General features: G+C 40.6%; 1 protein-coding gene across 1 annotated transcript in view; it reads left to right on the forward strand.

Annotated features, from left to right (window-relative positions):
• Nucleotides 1-1,745: 1,745 nt before the first annotated feature.
• The window catches only part of Tbl1xr1 (TBL1X receptor 1), a 61,680-nt gene continuing 43,558 nt past the window's right edge, over nt 1,746-19,867 (forward strand). Inside the window, exon 1 of the mRNA XM_036191279.1 lies at nt 1,746-1,812. The gene's annotated coding sequence lies outside the window, so the exon portion shown is untranslated. The remainder of the gene's footprint in view (nt 1,813-19,867) is intronic.

The raw sequence follows: 19,867 nt of genomic DNA on the forward strand, positions 1-19,867 counted from the left end.
CTTTAGATGTCTGGAACTAAAGATTCTCAAGGAAGGTCTGACACAGACATATTCCTTTTGATACTGACTCTTAGTCTAAGAGAAGGCTATGCCCTAAGGTATTTTTTATTTATTTGTTTTTCTTTTCTTTTTCTTTTTAATTGAGGCAGGGTCTCTTTACATAATACTGGCTGTCCTGGAACTCAGTCTGTAGCCCAGGCTGGCCTCAAACTCAACAGAGATCCCCTTGCTTCTGCCTGCCGACTGCTGGGATTCAGGCATGCACCACCAATGCCTGACTTAAAGTATTTCTTAATGATGACAAAAAAAGCCATTGATTAAGAACACACACACACACACAAAAGGTCACAATGTTAAAGCAACAGTTAGAAAGTTTATAAGCAATTTATCTTACCTCTTTTACTTCTGTATATTTTGAAATCACATAATTTAGCAATATGTTAATTTTATATAAATAAGTAGAAATCATGTATGCCAAAGCAAAATCTTTTTTTTTTCTCCTGATAAGATGAATACTCTGCTAATAGATAGCTCAGAATTAATAAAAACTGGGCAAGGGAGACAGAGCCTTTCTGTTCCCACCACTGGCATGGGCAGCTCATGGACAGCTGCCTGTAACTTCAACTCCAGAGAATCCAGTGCCTTCTTCTGGTCCCTGCATACATATCTGGCACACATGTACACTCACATATATACATAAATAAATTTTAAAAAATATTTTAAAAAGTTCATACTTTACCATATAGCAAAGTAAACTATGTTCATTGTGAGTCACCCTAAGGTGAGCAGTTTGGTGGCATCTAGGTTTTGTTGGGATTCAGTAGTTCTGTGTATAGAGTGTTTCCCAGTGTGTCCTAGCTCCTCATACTTAAACCTATGTTTCACACTAAAACACCCTGTAGGCATGTTTTCATAACAGCTTAAAGAACTGGATGCCAGTGAAGTGATGTATGTTGACATGATCTTCTGTAACTCAATATTTGATGTCTAATGTTAACTTGAATTCCTGGATCTCTAGTATGCATGGTCATGCACCAGGATACCTGGGTGAGAAGTGAAATCAGAAGATCAAACCTAAAGGGATTTGATGGTTTTATGGATATTGCTTAGTGGTCTTTATTATTGATTGATACACTGAGTCTTAATTTCTGCTCTAGGACATAATTTCTGCTCTAGGACACATTCCAGGCATACCACTGTGGCTCTATTCCTCTTGCTGGCATTGGCCTATACTTTGCACTGATGACCTTTCTGAGTGTCCTTTCTTAGATGTGGCTTTTATGTTGCAGAAGTTTTGTAGGTATGATGTGCTGTGCTTCACTCATTGAAAAAAGTAGAGGTAGAGCCTTTTTTTGTAAAGTCCAAGATTGAGTCCTGCTGTGTTATGATTGAAATAATTCCAAAACCAGTTAAATATGTTTCTCATGAATCAGTATATAAAATGCAAGTTCACATGACTTTCATGGCTCATGGTCATGTCTGATGAACAGCCTATTGCACCCTAATTCAGTTGTACTCTCTGGGATTGAGCTGAATTGGGGGTCATGTCTGACCTTCCTTGGATGCCTTAGCCTCTCAGGAATGTAGGTACTTAGCATTGGCTGCTATTTGTGACACAGCTACCCTGTGGAGAGTCATTGGTGGGATGCCAAAGTCTGTAAATGAGTATTTTGAACATGCCAAGTTTGGTATGGGAGGTCTTAAATTGAATTTGGAAACACTGAAACTCTTTTCTTTTTTCTTAGTCTCAGCAACTTGTGTTTGGTGGTCAGATATCCAGTTGTACATGCTCACATCAATGCACTGCCAATGGTAAGATGCCTTCCCTTCTCCTTCAGTCCCATGTCAGTGATTTATAGCTGTGCTTACTTACTCTTAAAGAGACTTTTGAGAAATAAGAATTTCTCAACAGTCTGAGAAGAGTTTAGAATTTTTAGCAAAATGAACCCCTACTTTGAAGATTCTCATTTTTTTTGTAATTTTCATGGTTATCAGTATTGTACTTTTTTATTGCTGTGATGAGATAACATGACCAAGACAAATTACCAAGAAGAAAGCATTAATGGGGGGTTAGAGTGCATGACCATCATGGCAGGGAGCATGGCATCAGGCAGGCATGCAGGCATGGATGGAGCTGGAGCAGTGGCCAAGAGCTTACATGTTGAAACAACAACCATAAGGCAGAGAGAGCTACTGGGAATGGTGTGGGCTTTTAAATCTCAAAAGTCCACCCCCAGGGATACATCTCCTCCAACAAGGCCACACTTCTATTCCTTCCCAAACTGTTTCAGCAGCTAGGACCAAAGCATTCAAATGTTGAGCCCATGGGGCCTGTTCTCATTCATACCACCACATCAAGATGGAAAAAAATGTGATGTGAATATGATTTTTTGCGAAATGAAATATATTTTGTGAATAGATATTTATTGTTATTGTTAAGATTTTAATATTGTTAGTAATAGTTCCTTTATTTTTGTCCATCATTTTGATGAGTTTTAGGGAATTTTGCTTATCATGATATTCCTAGTAAATAGGCAGTTAAATATATAAGATAGTGCATTTTTATTTAGTTGATAACTTTAGGGAGAGACATCTTTACCTCTTTGTCATGTAATAATGACTACACTTCAGAATGTACCAGGGCTCTCTGACTTTTGGCAGTGTTTGGTGACTTTGATAGTAGAGTTATATTAAATTCCTAAGACTTATTCTAATTATAGGCTAAATGATTTCACAATTGAGAATTCAGAATGACTTTTCTCCTATTTTAATATTGTTTTGTGTTTGGAGATAAGTAACTATTCGAATGAATCCTTTTCTTGGTCTTTGAGCAAGCTATTGACTCAATTTATACCGGACTCTCACTGGATGCAGCTGAACACCTGCCTGTTCTGTGTGTTTCTTCCACATGGAAACATTTGCATAGTAGATTACCAAACATTGTTATTAAAATGCTTTTTTAAACTTTAGTTTCAAACGTTAAGTCATGGCACTGTAGAAACTGAGGTTTATAGAGTTGGATGAGAATTGGCAGATGTGTCTGCCTGAAATAAAAGGGATTTGGAGTTATCAAGAACCAGGCTAACTGAGTAGGTGGATGAAAATGGTGCTAGCAGGGGTTCCTTAAGATGCTTGCATGCTGGCTATTAGCAAGGGTTCCCTTGGCTTAGGTGTCTTAGCTTACAATTTTTTTTCATTAAAAAAATAGTTTGTATTTTAACATATTTTCCATTTCTGTCTTTTAACCCCCTCCTACTGAAATTTTCCTTCTCTGTTACCCTCCCACCCCCCTTTTTAAAGCCTTTTCTTCTCTTTCTTTTTTTGAGACTAGGTCTTCCTGTTTAGCTTTGTCTGTCCTAGAACTCAGAGAGATTGGCTTGCCTCTGCCTCCCGAGTCCTGGGATTGAAGGCATGTGCTACCATATTAGCCATGGGCTTAATCATGGTTAATCTCGGTTAGTGAGTGTGGGGCTATTTGCTGGAGCAGGCATAGCTTACCAGTGGCTATATTTCTGAAGAGAAAGGACCCCACACACACCCCTCCAGCAGCCATTTACCATCCTTCTACCATTTACCAGCCATTCATTGGCACCTTCTAAATATTTTCCTCCAAATGGTGACCAGAGAACCAGTTTTCTTTCTATGTGGTTTCTTGTAGCAAGTGCTCTTACGTTCTGGGCCACATCGTCCTCCTTCTAGATTCGAAGAATCAAATTCTCTCCCTTCCTGTCCTCCCTTCTGCTCCCTGGGTTGTGAGCTTCTGCTTTGAGGAAACCTGCTTGTTTTCTCTGAAGCTTTCATTCAAGACTAGTTAGTTTTCTGGGTGCTGGAGTCCTAACTTGTGGCAGTAGGCTGCTGTCTTCGAAGGCCTCCTCTCCCTGGAGTTTGCCATTATGTAGACTGTATTACTGCTTTTGTGTTTGAAGTAACTCATAGACTGTTTTAAATTGGGTCATTTCAAACATTTGCTAATTTTGCTGAAAATCTCAAATGGTTTTTATGTCATCACAAACTATAAACTTATGATTAGTTGTATATGTAGTGTTAGAGAGCTAGAGGCCAAAGGCTACAGAGGGCATCCAGTCTTTCAGAACACTGAAGCCATTGTACATACAAGAGTGTGTCATGTGTTTAGAGAAGGTTCAGAATGGGGTTTTCTTAGGAACCTCAAATGCTATAGCTATTATGCTGACCATGTGCATAGAGTATAGTAGTCCCTCCTACTCACATTCTGACTTGCTTATTTTATTACCTACATCAACCATGATCTGAAAATAGTAAATAGAAAATTTGAGAAATAAACTGTCTTAGATTTTTCTCCCTGTTCCCAAAAACTTATAGCCATATAAAAATGTTAAAAAATGCATTAAATCCAAAAAAGTCCCCACAGTCTATTGCTGAAGCCTGATCCTAATTAGTCTTAACAATAAAAACCCGAAGTCAGATATCGAGGGTGAAAGCGGAAAGATCAGAGAAGCAGAGCAGCAACCGCTTAGAGACATGTTACCTCTACAAAATCTCAGACTGAATGAGGGCTGTCCTGTCTCTCTGAATCCTTAGACTGACTAGGGGAGATCCTGTCTCCACCTGCCTTATATTCATGTTTCCATCTCCCCTGTGCTGGGATCAAAGGCGTACACAGCCACAGCCTGGCTATTTCTCTTTTATACTGGGTCAATCTCACATAGCCCAGGGTGGCCTTGAACTCCTGATCTTCCTGCTTCCTCCTCCCAAGTGCTGGTATTAAAAGTGTATACCACCATGGCCTGGCCTCTAATGGTTAACTAGTGGCTAGCTCCACCCTCTGGTCTCTAGGCAAGCTTTATTAGTCAGAACACAAAGAAAATATCACACAGTATATTACAGTTTCAAACTTCCAAAGTCTCCTCTAAGACTCATGGCAATCTCTTAACTGTAATCTTCCTGTAAAAAATCACAATGTAAAAGCAGATCACATACTTTCAACATGTAATGGCACAGGATATACATTTCAAAGCATATGCAAGGTACATTGTGAGGAAATACTGGACCAAAGCAAGACGAAAAACCAGTTGGGCAGATTCCAAACTCTGCATCTCCATGTCTGATGTTGAAACGGACTTCAGATCTCCAACTCTGTTCAGCTTTGTTGTCTGCACCATACCTCTTTCTCTTGGGCTGGTTCTACTCCCTGCTAGCAACTTTCCTCAGCAGGTATCCCATAACTCTGGCATCTCTAACATCTTGAGGTCTCCAAGGCAATCCAGGCTTCAACTTCACAGCTTCACACAATGGCCTCTCTACTAGGCCTCCATTCAGGGGTACCCCACATATGCCTGGCCTCAGGGGCTTTATTCCATAACTTGTTTCTTCTGTTCTTAACTCTAAAGCCAGAACCATGTGTCCAAAGCTGCCAGGTTCTGCTACATGCTGGGGCTGGAACATGGCCCCCTGGGTTAGTTATATCTTCACCAGCTTTCTGTTTTTACCACCTAAGCTTGGCTGTCCTGAAGACCAGGCTGACCTTGGACTCAGATCCTCCCTCCTCTTCCTTCCCAGTGCCAGAAATTAAAGGCATGCACCATCACACCCAGTTCTAAGCTTCTTCTCTTTAGTCTCTTTTTTTTTACAGATTGGGAATGTAGCTGGTGGGATCTTGCCCCAGGTTACCACTCCCTTTACTCCATCTCTTAATCTGCTTATCTCGTTGAACACAGGATTTAGCTCTGTTCCACTTCCTGGTGCTCTTTTTTTTCCCTTAAAGTTTACATTTTGTCATTTAACCCTGCTCAGCTTGTTCCTTTTCATTATAAATCTTCATTAGAGTCACCACTAAAAAGCACACAACAGAGTCTATACTAGGCTGTTTTGAGATTTCTTCTGCCAACAGAATTAGTCCAAAATTTTTCACTTTAGTCTTAGGCAGACTCTTCAGACAAGGACAAAAGGCAGTCACTTTCTTCATCACAAGAATGATCTCTAGGCAACAGAAACCTCTTGAGTGAGTCCCCCCAGTTCATCAAATCACAGTCAGCACCATTGCTTTCCTCACCCATAGTACCAAAGTCCATATTACTCCAAATGAAAACATGGTCAGGCCAATCACTGCAATACCTGGTTCCTGGTAACAACTTTTGTCTTAGGTTTTTGTTACTGTGAAGAAACACTATGACCACAGCAACTCTTCTAAGGAAAACATTTAATTGAGGGAGGTTTCACTTACAGTTTCAGAGGTTCAGTCCGTTATCATGTTGGAACATGGTGACATGCCGTCAGATGTCAGCAAGGACAAATAGCTGAGAGTCCTATATCTTGCAGGCAGCAGGAAGTGGACTGTCACATTAAGGGAAACTTGAGCAAAAGACTTCAAAGCTCATAGCCATAGTGACATACTTCCTCCATCCAGACCTCACCTTCTAATAGTGCCATTCTCTTTGGAGGCCATTTTCTTTCAAAACACCACTTAAACTTTTACTGAATTTTCAGCTGTGCACTGCTTTGAATATTGGTTAAGCTTGATTGTCCTGCCCTAGACTTGGAGCCTGCCTCCCTGCCTCCAATGCTCCACAGTCTTTCCTGCCCACTTGTCACTTAGACATCAGGATGCATGTGTGCAAGTAATAGTTTGGATTTTTACTTAATAATACCCACAAAGAAAGGCTAAGGCCTTCCACTGGCTAAAGGGGCTCACTTAAACTTTGTGGCCACATAGCAGGAGCTGTGTGTATAAAGGACGTGTGCAAACAGTGTAAGGAAGACATTGCTCCTTTCCATCTTCTACCACATGCACACTGTTGACTGCTAGAAGCATTGTGGGGATTGTATTAGAATTCTGCTCTTACTCCAGCTGCATGACTGCACAGGCGTAGTTCAAGAGTTAAGCAACTGGTCTTGCTTCTTACCTGTGTGTTCTGCATGGTGATGCAATCAGCACATGCATCTGTAGTTCCATAAGCCTTCCTGCCCATGTTCATGGGAACCCTTAAAGAGCTGTGACTCAGACCCCACCCTCTCTCTCTCTGTTCTGTTTACTCTTCCCCCACCATCTTTCCCTCGTACCCCCACCTATTCCCTTCTTCCTAATAAAGCTCTGATACCGATACTAGGCTCTGTCGTGACCGTGACCTTTCCGCGTGGTAACCAGCGCTGCCTATCATTCTTACAGATGGGTGATCCCTTTGCTGCCCTCCCTGTGCCTCAACTCTTAAAATGCACTTCACATGACCAGGACTGACAGTATTTTTCTATGCAAGTTTGTTTTATATTCTTTCTGGAATTCTCATCAAGTTATTAGGACTCATTGGCCAATAGGTTATATGCTTATTTTTACTTTTTAAAAGAAGTTTCCAACATGACTTAGAGAGAAAGGTCTTAATTCCCTTTCCTACCCATGGCCTTTGGTACAGATCTTCCCTCTAGCTGCTTGTTCTCTGCTGTGCCCTGCCCCCTGATTATTGTGGTCATTAACACATCAGGCTTAGTCCAGAATATTTCAGTATTAGAAGTTAAAGACTATGTTAGAATCAGTACCATTCTTCTGCTTTAAGCTAGCATTGATTTCTTTTGGTGTGAGAAGGCATATAAGCATACTGTGTATTTATTCTTGAAACCACATCAACAGTGCTGTCTTCATCATTGTTAATGCAAGTGTAGGCAGTGACTGTTCCTACCAGTCTGCGTAAGCCTGTCGCCCCCTCACTCCTTTTCTCTGGATTTGGGTACTTCAGGCCTCTGGAGGCAGTGTCCTAACAGCACTTGTCTCCTTCTGGTTGCCCTCTTCAGTTTCCGTGTATGGTGTCTTGAAGTTCGTCTGTGCTCTAGCCGAGGGCACTGTTCCTCTTCTTTTTCTTTTCTTCTCCCCCCCTTTTTTTTAATGATCTCATTTAGCTCTGGCAGGCCGGGTACATGCTGTGCAGACTAGGCAAGCCTCGAACTCACAGAGATCCACCTGCCTGCCTCTGCCTCCTAAGTTCTGGTATTAGAGGCACGCATCACCATGCCTAGGCTATTTCCTCCTTTTCAAAGGTCGAATAACACACCGTTTTATGCACAGGATGTATTTCCTTGTTCTGCTTTATTGCTGTGCTTTGTGGACATTTGAATTGCTTCTGTTTTGTTTTTATCCTTGGTAGAGTTATCTGAGACCTTGATTTCAGATTTTAAGTTCTTTTTGGATTGTGTAGGTATTTTTGTTTGACTTTTTTGAGAATTTCTTATTGTCCTCCAGGTGCTAGTTGTCTAATAGGTGTGGGATGTTGACAGTTTCTAATAGCCAGTTAAGTTTCTTGAACTTCTCTGAAGTATGTTTTCGTAGAACAGCAACAAGATGCCTAGTTGCTGTGTATAGTTTACTTAATCCCTTTCTGTGTGGTGATATTGTGTTCCCCAAAATATTGTGCACCCTAATAAACTTATCTGGGGTCAGCGACAGAACAGCCACAATATTAAACATAGAGGATAAGCAGTGGCAGCACACACCTTTAATCCTGGCATTCTAAAGGCAGAAATCCTTCTGGATGTCTGTGAGTTCAAGGCCACATTGGAAACAGCCAGGCATGGTGACTCACACCTTTAATCCCAGGGAGTGATGGTAGAAAACAGAAAGGTATATAAGGCATGAAGGCCAGAAACTAGAAGCATTTGGCTGGTTAAATTTTTAGGCCCTTAGCAACAGTTTACCTGAGAGCCACTGGGATGAGTACACAGAGGCTTTCAGTCTGAGGAAACAGGATCAGCTGAGGGACTGGTGAGGTGAGGTAGCTGTGGCTTGTTCTGCTTTTCTGATCTTCCAGCATTCACCACAATAAGTGGCCTCAGGTTTGATTTTATTAATAAGAACCTTTTAAGATTCATGCTACATTTCTGTCTATCTGTAAAGTCTCCCTAACTCTGTTTTGTTAATTGTATTTCTTTAGGGGAAATGTTAATTTTTTCCTTTGTATTTTCTACAAATCAACAGCTAGTTCTAAGGGTTTAATCTAATTTTGCTGTCACCTCTCATTATCTGGAAGGCTAGGGAAGCAGAATTATCTGTAAACTTTACTAGTACATCCCAGAAGAAACATCTAATAGTTGAGGATAATCATTGGTGATTATGGTCTAGACTCCAAATTCATTATTTTGTGAGTATGCACAAACATTAATGTCCTAGTCCACAGTGTTTCTGTAAAGAAAACCTTCCCCAGACACTCAGTATCCTAGGCTTGTGCAGGAAAGACATACACCGGGTTGGGTTCTTTTCTCTCTTTAGTGGTTTTCAAATACTGGCTTGTTTTCCATATTCCTAGAAGGTAGGATTTATTGAAGTTCTATTGTGAGCTTGTGGATTTGAACATTTGACATGTTTTTTGCTTTGTGGTTTTATTCTTGTTGATGTGAGATTTTCTTGACAAAGGAGCCTTTACAAGTTGACTTTCCAGTCTTTGAAGTGACTAGTAGGCATTGATAAAGTCCATGCTATCTCTTAACAAGATGTTCCTAACATCGTTTTTTCATCCCATTCCCCAAGCCAACACTGTCTCTCAGAAGTCTTGATTGTTTTAAGGACAAAACTGTACTTAGACCACAGTATCTGGCTCTTCGGCTTATGATGTGGGTTGATTCTGGATAAGGAGAAACAGTCTGTATGTGTGGATGGTATTTCTGATACAAATTTATCATTTTTTTAAAAAAATACAAATCCTTTGCCAGTGGTTTCAGGATAAAAACTGTTAATGGTATTTACATAAGCTTGATTATTTTTTGTACGTATGCATGTAATACATGTAATAAATTATAAAGTATTTAAAAATAAACACACCATTAGGGAAAAATTCACCAATATGTTACATATTAGTAGTCATATTAATCATAGCTAATGGTAACTATATAGTTGCTATGTTGGTTACTTATGAATAATATAACTATATAACATAATTATTGCTAACAGCCATATTAATTTTTATCCAATATTTTAATTATATTTAATAGTGGATAATAAAATAACTAATAAAATGATATGTAATTAAATATATTAAACATAGATTTGGTTCTTTGAGATAGTATGTATGTGTGTGTGTGTGTGTGTGTGTGTGTGTGTGTGTGTGTGTATGTATGTATGTAGTCCAGGCTGCCCTTCATTTCAGTTTTCTTTCTGAGCCTCCTAAATGCTGAGGTTACAGTGTGCCACCGTGGCCCTCCTGGCCCTTCTTATCTTATGCTAGTGCTCCTCTGTGTTTATTTTTCTCTTCCCCCATACCCTACTGGTTTGCCATTATGTTTAGTGTGTGCTTTGAAATTGTTTGTGTGGGGGCATAGGTGCCTCACTCTGAGGCTTATGTTGGTAGCTTTGATCTAACTGTGTCACCAACCTGACCTGACAGTCACTGATAAGGAGTTTCCTGGGTTTCTGAGTGCTAGGATGACAGACGTGACACCCATATTTTGCTAGAGTATTTAGGCAAACCTTGTGTGAGTCCCCTGCCCTGACTTGGCATTTGGTTGACTATGTTTGCTTTACTTCTAGTATATAGAAATTAATTTTTCTATTTTTTTAAATTAAGCATGGATACCAGTTCATGGTGTGTTATATTCTTGTCTTTTCCTTTCCCTGTAAGTGCTTAAAAAAAGAAAACAAAACACAAAGTATACACTTGGTCTAGTTCTAAAAATGTAGGTATATGGGCTGAAGAGGTAGATATTTAAGCAAGTAAGAGCCCTTGCTGTTCTTCTAGAGGACTTGGGTTTAGTTCCCAGTGCCCACAAGGTGACTCACAACAGTCCCAGGGGATCTCACAACTTCTTCTGGCCTTGTTGGATACTGGGCATATACACTTGGTACACAGACCACCCATACACATAAGTAAATAAACTTTTAAGTAGGTATATATATGTTGACAATGGGCATTTTGGAGTGCTTTTTTTTTTTTTTTTTTTTTTTTTTGGTTTTTCAAGACAGGGTTTCTCTGTGTAGCTTTGCACCTTTCCTGGAACTCACTTGGTATCCCAGGCTGGCCTCGAACTCTACCTGGCTCTGCCTCCCAAGTGCTGGGATTAAAGGTGTGCACCACCACCGCCCAGCTTCTAGAGTGCATCTTTTAATCAAATGAGACTGTCACTGTGCTTCTGATTGCCATCTCTGCCAGATGTCAAGATATTAAGACTGCACACCTTTTTCTCTAAGTGTTCCAAGAGCAATCCTTTCTTCACAGATAAGTTTGTGAACCATTCTGCAGTCATCCTACAACATACAAAATCTAATTTCATTTAACAAAACTCCTACAAGCAGAACCATGAGGGTGGCTGGCTCTATTAGGTTTGATTCCTATAGAACTGGACCCTTAATCAAAGCCATTGATTTTCAGATACATTCAGAAAGTTGTGGTGGGCAGGTATAGATGAGCTAGAAAGGAGAGTGTGTGAATACTAGGTGTCTTTTGAAGAGTAGTGTTTGGAGGTATGTCAGCCCATCCTTTGTTGATGTGTAGGCAGGCTGTGTGGAAGGCAGGCCAGTTCTGCTCAGCATTTTCTGACTGGCCTGTGGCAGAGAAAGCCCAGCTGCTGCCACCACTCCCCTGCTCTGTGCTGTATCGCCCGGCTGCTCAGCAGAGTTGGGTGCTGTGTCCAGGTTCTGCACACCAGCAATTGATCATCCCAAACAGCAACCTAGGTAAGACCTCAAGGAGTTTGTGTCTGTGTCTTTCTCTTTGTTTCTTCATCCTGCCTTGTTCTCTCGTAAGACTCCCGCACCATGGTGAATAAGAATAGAGAGAATAGGGTCCCTGTCTCAGTCCAAATTTTAGAGGAAACAGTTTTTTCTCTCATAGTACAATTGGCCATTGGTTTGTGTGTAGTTAGAGTTTTCCTGCCTGTCCCACAGTCAGGACAAATCTCTCTCACCCGCCAGGCCCATAGACACTCAGACCCAACCAAGTAAACACAGAGAAACTTACATTGTTTACAAACTGTATGGCTGTGGCAGGCTTCTTGTTATCTACTTCTTCTATCTTAAATTAACCCATTTCTGTTAGTCTGTACTTTGCCACATGGCTTGTGGCTTACCGTTACCTTACATCTTGTCATGGCGGTGGCTGGCAGCGTCTCTCCTCTCTGCCTTCCACCTCCCAGAATTCTCTTCTCTCTTGTCCCGCCTATACTTCCTGCCTGGCTACTGGCCAATCAGCATTTTATTTAAACAGAGCGATATCCACAGCATTTGTGCATATAACCTTTGTTATGTTGAGGTGTGTTCCTTCTGCTTCTACATTTTTATAATGAAGGACGCTGCCCTTAAATCCTCTTAAGTGCTGAGTTCTGTGTATGCTGAACCAACCTTGCATCTCTAGGATAAAATCAACTTGGTCATGGCGTGTGATCTTAATGTATCTTGAACTTGATTTGTAAGAATTTTATGAGAGTTTGTGCATATGCGTGCACTGGGGAGATTGTCTCTAGTTTGCCCTCTTTGTGTTCTAGTCCAGTGTGGGTATTGATAGAATGCTGATGTAGAATGAGTGTGAGGAGCCCACGTGGTAGGAAGGACAGAACTGCTCCAAGTGTCTGAACTTCATATTTGAGATGTGACAACGTCTTCTTTCCTCAAGAAAATAAGTGTAAAAAAATTAAAATCTTGGTAGAATTTGCCAGTGAATCCATTGAAATGTGGATTTTTCTTTTTTGAGAAGCTTTTAAAATATTGCTTAAGTGGCAATGATATCAAGCTGCTTTTATCTTCTTAATTCTGGTAGGTCATGCATGGCGTAGGAATATATCATTCAGTGTAGATTTTTTTTTAAAGTAAATTTTGTACAGAGTTCCTAAATGACTGACTGACTAAATTGAAGTCTGTAGTAACCTCTTTTTCACTGATAACTTTTACTTTGAGTCTTCTCTTTTTTCTTCAGGCCAGTTAGGGTAGGGTTTGTTATTCTGACTTGTTTTTTCAAAGAACTAACTGATGTGACTGTGTGGGCTGTTGTTTTCAGTCTCGTGTTCACTAATTTCTGCCTTGATCTTGTATCATCTTTATCACCTGTTGCTTTTGCATTTGGATTCTCTTGTTTTCCCAGGACATTGGGGTGCATTATTCGATTATTTGTGATCTTTCTTTGGTTTGTTTGATTGTTTTGTTTTTAATGTAAGCACTCAGAGCTATTGCCTTAGCTGTACCCAGATGTCCCGGCTTGTGAGTTCCTGGGACTTTTTTCTTTGCTAAGGTTTTCATTGGTCATCTAAAGATGTCTTGTTCAATCTGTCACTGCTTCAGCTTTCAAGCAGTTGATTTCTAACTTTATTGTATGTTGATCTGGTGGATAAGAGAGGTTATTTTGATTCTTTTGCATTTGGTAATACTTGGTTTGTGGCCTGGAATGTTGTCAATTTTAGGAGTTTTCCTTGGCTGTTGAGGAGAATGTGTTTTGTTTCTGTTGGATGCACTATGCAGTAGGGGGTAGTTGAGCCCACTGGTTTAGCTACTGGTTTTCTTTGCTGGTTTTCAGTTGGTTTTCCCCATTTATGATAAATTTAGGGTATGTAATCCCCTACTCTTATATAAGGACCTATCTGACCTTTTCTGTTCACTGCTGTTTTTATTAAGAGATTGGGAGCTATAATGTTTGGTGGATGTGCATTTACAGTTGTTGAATCTTGATGAACTGTTCCCTTTATAAAGCACGAATGACTTTCATTCTCTGGCTACTTTTGGATGAACCAGTTTTATCAGTTGTCAGAGTAGCTGTGTAGCCTGTTTTCAGTTTGTTCTCTTGATAGATTGTTCCCATCCATTGGCTCGTAGTCTGTGAGTGTCTTTTCTTGGAGAAAAGAAGGTTAACGCTAATTGATTCAGCCAGTCTGTCTCATTTTTGGTTAGTTGAAGTCATGCTTTTGTTTTAAGTTTATGGAGACAGGGTTTCATGTGACCTAGGCTTAGCCTCAAGCTCACTATGCAGCAGAGACTGGCCTTGAATTCCTGATCCTCCTGACTCTGCCTTCCCAAGTGTTAATATGCCACCATATCTGGAGTCTAAAAAGAAGGACTTGGGTTTATCTATCTTCATGTCATGTGACAGCATATATACCACTGTTAACTGCCACCTTCCAAAGTTAGGCAGATGGCTACCTCATTGAAGCTTGTTGATACCCTCTTACTCTATAGACTTGCTCTGTTGCTGGCCATGGACTCAGCAGCAGTTGCACACTTGATAATGAGTAGTCACTATATATGATGGAGAGACAAAATGCACACTGTGTTGACAACCTTATTTATTTTAGTTTTAATTGCTTCTTTTAGTTTTTGAGATTATAATTATATTATTCCTTTCCTTCCTTTTCCTCCCTCCAAACTCTAAAATATACTCCTCTTTGCTGTCTTTCACATTCATGGCTCCTTTTTCATTAATTGTTGTTGCAAGTGTGTGAGTGTGAGTGTGAGTGTGAGTGTGTGTGTGTGTGTGTGTGTGTGTGTTCTTAAATACATAAAAACAACCTGCTTATTAGTCTGTCACTTGTATGGATGTTTTCAGGGCTGGCTATTGGTATTGGATAACCAGTTGGTGTGCTTTCCCATTGGAAAGACTCTTTTCTCCCACTGAGTATTCCTTAGTTGCTTGTAGATTTTTGTGTATAATTGAGGACTTTGTCCTGTCCACTTTAGCATGTCCTTGTTCAGCTCATGTTTAGGCAGTCATGTTGGTGAGACTTTATGGGTGTAGCTTCTGACATTCTGAGCAGCCAATAGCTAAGCAGGAGAGGATAGGCAGGACTCTGGGAGTAATCTGGGGTGTGGGAGATTCGCCAGCCAGGCTCTGAGGAAGTCGTCGGACATATTGTACTGAGGAGAGGAAACAAGCCATGTGGCAGAAAGTAGAGTTAATATAAATGAGTTATTTAAGTATTAAGAGCTTGTTGGGAACAAACAAGCCTAAGTTAAGGCCAAGCTATCAAAATTAATAAGAAGTCTTTGTATCATTATTCAGGAGCTGGTGATCCAAAGAAAGGCTTGTAACATTTGGTGCTCCACGTTGGGCACCAGATGTTTTTCATCAGCTTAGTGGCTGCATCTGAATCTACTGATGTTTTGTCTGTGGCCCCAAGGCCTCAGTCAGTGCCCATTGCTAAGGTGGTGGCCTGGTGGGATTTCCGGTCCTGCCAGCACTGGCTCTGTGGCTGCTGCCAAATGTAGCTTTTAACTAAGTCACTACCATTCTACTTACCAATAAAGACTCAGGAATTAGATGTTGGGGTGAAAACCTGCTATCTCAGAGAAGCTGAGAGGCAACAAGCTGACCTTCCTTTTTGGCCAGAGACTCAGTAAGAGAGTGTTTCTTCCAGCCGTCCCAAACCAAAAAGGTTGCCAAAACTCCAAGTCCCTCCCTATTCTTTCCCTGCAACTCTTTATCCATCTCTCTGGCTCCTCTATACTCTTATGGCTAATTCCTGTCAACTAGTTGCTGGCTCCACTTCCTGACCCAAGGTTGATTTTATTAACACAGTCTCAGCTTTCACAGTGCGATCAAATATACTGCAACAAAATGAAATTATCTGTTCTAAGAACCTTAAAAAAAGCAAAGGTGGGCCTTGGGGGATTTAGCTCAGTGGTAGAGTGCTTGCCTAGCAAGTGCAAGGTCCTGGGTTCGATCCTCAGCTTAAAAAAAAAAAGCAAAGGTGTTCCCATGTGGCCCAGAGTATCCTCAAAAATGCCGTTTAACCAAGGCTGGACCTGAACATTTGCTCTGACACTCATCTCCAAAGCGTGAGCCAACTAACTACTTTTTGTCCTTTTGTCTTTCTCCCCAAATACATGGCAATAAATTAGAGCACATCCCTTCCATCTGTTGTAGCTGTTAGAGCAGAGGCTGCATTATGCTCAGCTCCAGCTGTTTGTTTTGTTCTGACAAACTGTATCTGTGCCAAGTTTTTGGTCTTTAGACATTAGACATAGACTAAAAATGTGTGTTTTACTCCTGCAGTGGGAGGTAAGGGGTTGGGATTGTAGTTCAGTGGCAGAGCACCTGCCTGGCATGGATGGGAACTTGGGTTTATTCCCTGTCATCTCCCTAAAGTAGGAAATTTATCCAGGAGCAATCAAATGGGAGTGCTGCTTCACACATCAACTAGTTATTTCTGTACCAAAAATGTACTTGTGTGGTGACTTCTTCCAGGGTGGTTTTGACCCGAGGGAGCCATTGGTCATCTTTAGTGTGTACAGGAGCTGCCTTACACTTTATAGGGTCATCATTGTTCATAATATCCAGTCTGTTCATTTTCATTATTAAATGTCTTGGGCTGGGAAGATGACTCAGTGGAGAGCCTGAGTTGGGATCCCTAGAACCAGCATGAACATCCCATCGCTCCTTACCGGATAGAGGTGGAGGCAGATGGCTCCCTGGGCGCTCATGAGACACTTAGTCTGGCATGTGCAGCAGCGAGCAACAAAGAGCTTGTGTACTGCTCCCTGAGGTCGCCTGCACTCTCTACACGCATGGGTGCACGCATGCATACATGCGTGCACCAGGATAAAAATAGATAATACTTTAATGTGTAAGTCCGTGCCATGGTGGTTGGAGAGGGAAGACAGGTGGAGAAGAGGCTGAAGTAGCTCCTGATGGATGGGAACCCCGATATCTACCATTAAATGTGATGGCATTCAATTACCTTGCTAAGACTGTAAGTCATAATCCCAAAAGTATAGTTGAAAATGTATTTGTATAAGTGAAAGTTTTGTTTGAGAGATTTCTGTCCTAGGGTCACAGTTTCATTTCCACCAAGATAGGTTTATTTTGCTTTTTTTTTTTTTAAGCTGGAAAAAATTCTAAATATTGCTTTGTTTATCATGCATTGCCAAGGTGAAATATTCTGATGAAACAAATTGTTTGTATGCCAAGTTATTTTAGAATCATTTAAAGTAATTTGCATTAAAATGAGCAAAAAATCCTCATTTTTTTTAAACAAATTTGGTTAGCATCTATTAACTTTTGGTTTTTTGTTTTGTTTTGTTTTCATTTGAGACAGGGTTTATCTGTGTAGCTTTGCACCTTTCCTGAATCTTACTCTGTAGCCCAGGTTGGCCTCGAACTCACAGAGATCTGCCTGCCTCTGCCTCCCGAATGCTGGGATTAAAGGCGTGCACCACCATTGCCTGGCTATTAATTGTTTTAAAATAACTGGTTTGGTCACAGTGCTCCATAGCCCCAGCCTGGCCTCTTTGTAAGCAATCCCTTCCTAACAAGTTTTCTTTGCTCTAAATGCTTGATTCTGTCTATATCCCTAAATGATGTCCTAAGTGAATTGTGATAGATTCCTTCTACAAAGTTAAGTCTGTTAGTTCTCACACCTCTGGAGTTTCGAGTTCATCAGATAAGAACCTGGCATCAGTGTGAGCAACAAGAAAGGGAGTTGGCTCATCTTCACTTTAGACCATAGTTGAGTTTGTCAGATCCTGGACTCTGAGCTGGATGTAACCAGTCAGTTACATTTAGGAAACAGGAGATGGAAAACCACTAGTGCTGGAGCAGCCTCAGATCCTTCAGGTCCTTTGCCCTCAGAAGTATAATTTCTTTAATTAAAAAAAAAAAAATTGAACACAGAGGTTGTGTACATCACATGCTATAGCTTGATGTATGACTTGATTGGATAGCATTACACACAGGGTGAGCTGTGAGTTTTCAAACAGATTAAATTTTAAAAATTAAATGAGCACACAGAATGTGATTTTTTTTTTCTTTACTCCTCAGCTGCCTTTCACCATTTTCAACTTGATTTACACTATTAACCAACTATATAGGCTAACCTCTTTGCAAGCTTGGTTATTAGCTAAGGATGTAATAATGTTCAGTGGTACAATACCTACCTAGAATAGATGGGGTCCAAAGCTGGCTCCCTGCACTGCCCCACTGCACACTACTCGCAGATATTTAGTTTGGTTACTTTGAAAGTTGAATTTTGTCACTATGGTTTCTTAGATTTGATCATTGTTTTTAAGGGAAAGCTTTCAGTAAGGCAGTTGCTTATCTTTAGCTCCTGTGGTCTGACCAGGCACTGTAGCTATTATGACAGGAAATATTGACACAGTCATGAACTTAACTTCGTAAATTGAATTTAAAACAGATACAAGAGTTTGGCCAAGATCTGAGAAGAGATAAAAGAGCAGTTTGTGTGACAAAACATAGGCAACAGAATAGCCTGTGGTCACAGGGAAGATGGTGTGTTTATGTTAAAGATGCTTTCCCCCTCCAATAGTGATGCTCACTTGTCCTTAGGCTGGCTCATATGCCCCCTTGATAAAACCTCACTAGTTTAGGGTAACTTGATTGCTTTCTGAGTTGACAGATACTGCAGTGTGTCACGTGGTGTTAGGTCAAGTTGAGTGAAAACTACACTGCTTGTGCACAAAGGGAGTGGTCCCAGGGACTTTGTCAGGGAGTGTACTTAGCAGCATCCCCGTGTGTGGTGTGGTCTGCGGGGACTGGGTTATTGGAGATCAAAAGGTCTGACTTGCCATCTACAAGTGGCAGAACATGAATGAACACTCCAGAGCCTCAGAGTCCGGCAGATAATGTGTGTGTAGGTGAGGCCTAAGTAAGGCAAGCAAGAGAGCCTAGACAGCTGGTGCAAGCCTGCAGTTGGGCCAGAGGGCAGGAGGTCAGTGTCAGAGCTCTAAAGGCCTAGGTCTGAGGGGAAGAGCTGTGTTGAAGACGGAGTGTCAAGAAGGAGAAAGCCAGAGCCTTCTATGTGTTTGCTCGGGATTGAGTGGCAGGTGAAGGTGGATCATACTTAGTCCGTAATTCCTAGGGTAACTGTGCCTCAGTTGATGCTTAGATCCTCTGAGAATGGCCTGTGCTGTAAACTACCATATTTGAATTTCCATCCATGTTTCTTTTAAAGCTTCCTAAGTATTTTGTATATTGAGTGAGGCATTGGTGCTTAACAATGAATACATTAATTATTTTGAATAGGATCCCACATCACAGGGGCCCACAGAGCTTTACATTTACATATTTATAAATACATTAAAGTTTTGGCATTTATTACCTATCTACATACACTAGCGTTTTGTAAAACTTAATCTGTCTGTGTACAGTTGAGATAGAGTTAAAGTGAGTAAAACCAAACATCTAGAATTATGTCACTGTAGTTTTCCTGGAAAGAATAGGTGCAGACGTTGTTTTAATTTGATGAAGGCAAATTAAATCCTGCAAATACTTTTGTGTATTATCCTACTCTAGAGTACCGGTTTGCAACCTCTAGATTGCAACTCCTTTGACAAACTTCTTTCCATAAACATTTATATTATGATCGTAACAGTGGTAAAATTACAGTTATGAAATAGTAATGGAGGTAATTTTATGGTTGGGGTCACCACATCATGAAGAACTGTATTAAAGGTTTGTAGTGTATGCATGAGGTTTTTAAAAGCAGTGGCTGCTGGATGGATATTGGGCCATTTACTGAAGGTAGGTTTCTTTATGAAGGACCAGGTATATCCCCCTTTCCAACTGAACTCAGAGCCAGATAAGCTACGTGTGCCATGTTAGATAAGCACAGACTGCCTTTCACAATGCTTCTAATTCAGCATGTCTCTCTGAAAAGGATATGTGTTGGAAGGTGAGTTAAAAACAATGTTGATTCATAAAGTGTGAGTGTAAGGTGCGTAGGCTGCACTCTATCAACTTTACAAGTGAGACAGGCAGCAAGGTTAAAGTGGCTGTGCTTAATATTAAAAAGCTCTGGAAAAGAAACATCCATTTCCTATGTAGTTTTCAGAATTACTTCTTTGAAGACTAATACAGTGATGCATTGGGACACAGAAGAAAGTACTGTGTGTCATTAGGTATGATATTTGAACAAGTATCAAAGAGGGGAAGCATTTGGAGAATAGATAGCATTTTTAATAGTTGTGGTTGGATCAGGAAGG

The sequence above is a fragment of the Onychomys torridus genome, chromosome 6 (assembly GCF_903995425.1).
Source record: "Onychomys torridus chromosome 6, mOncTor1.1, whole genome shotgun sequence".
Lineage (NCBI taxonomy): Eukaryota > Metazoa > Chordata > Mammalia > Rodentia > Cricetidae > Onychomys > Onychomys torridus.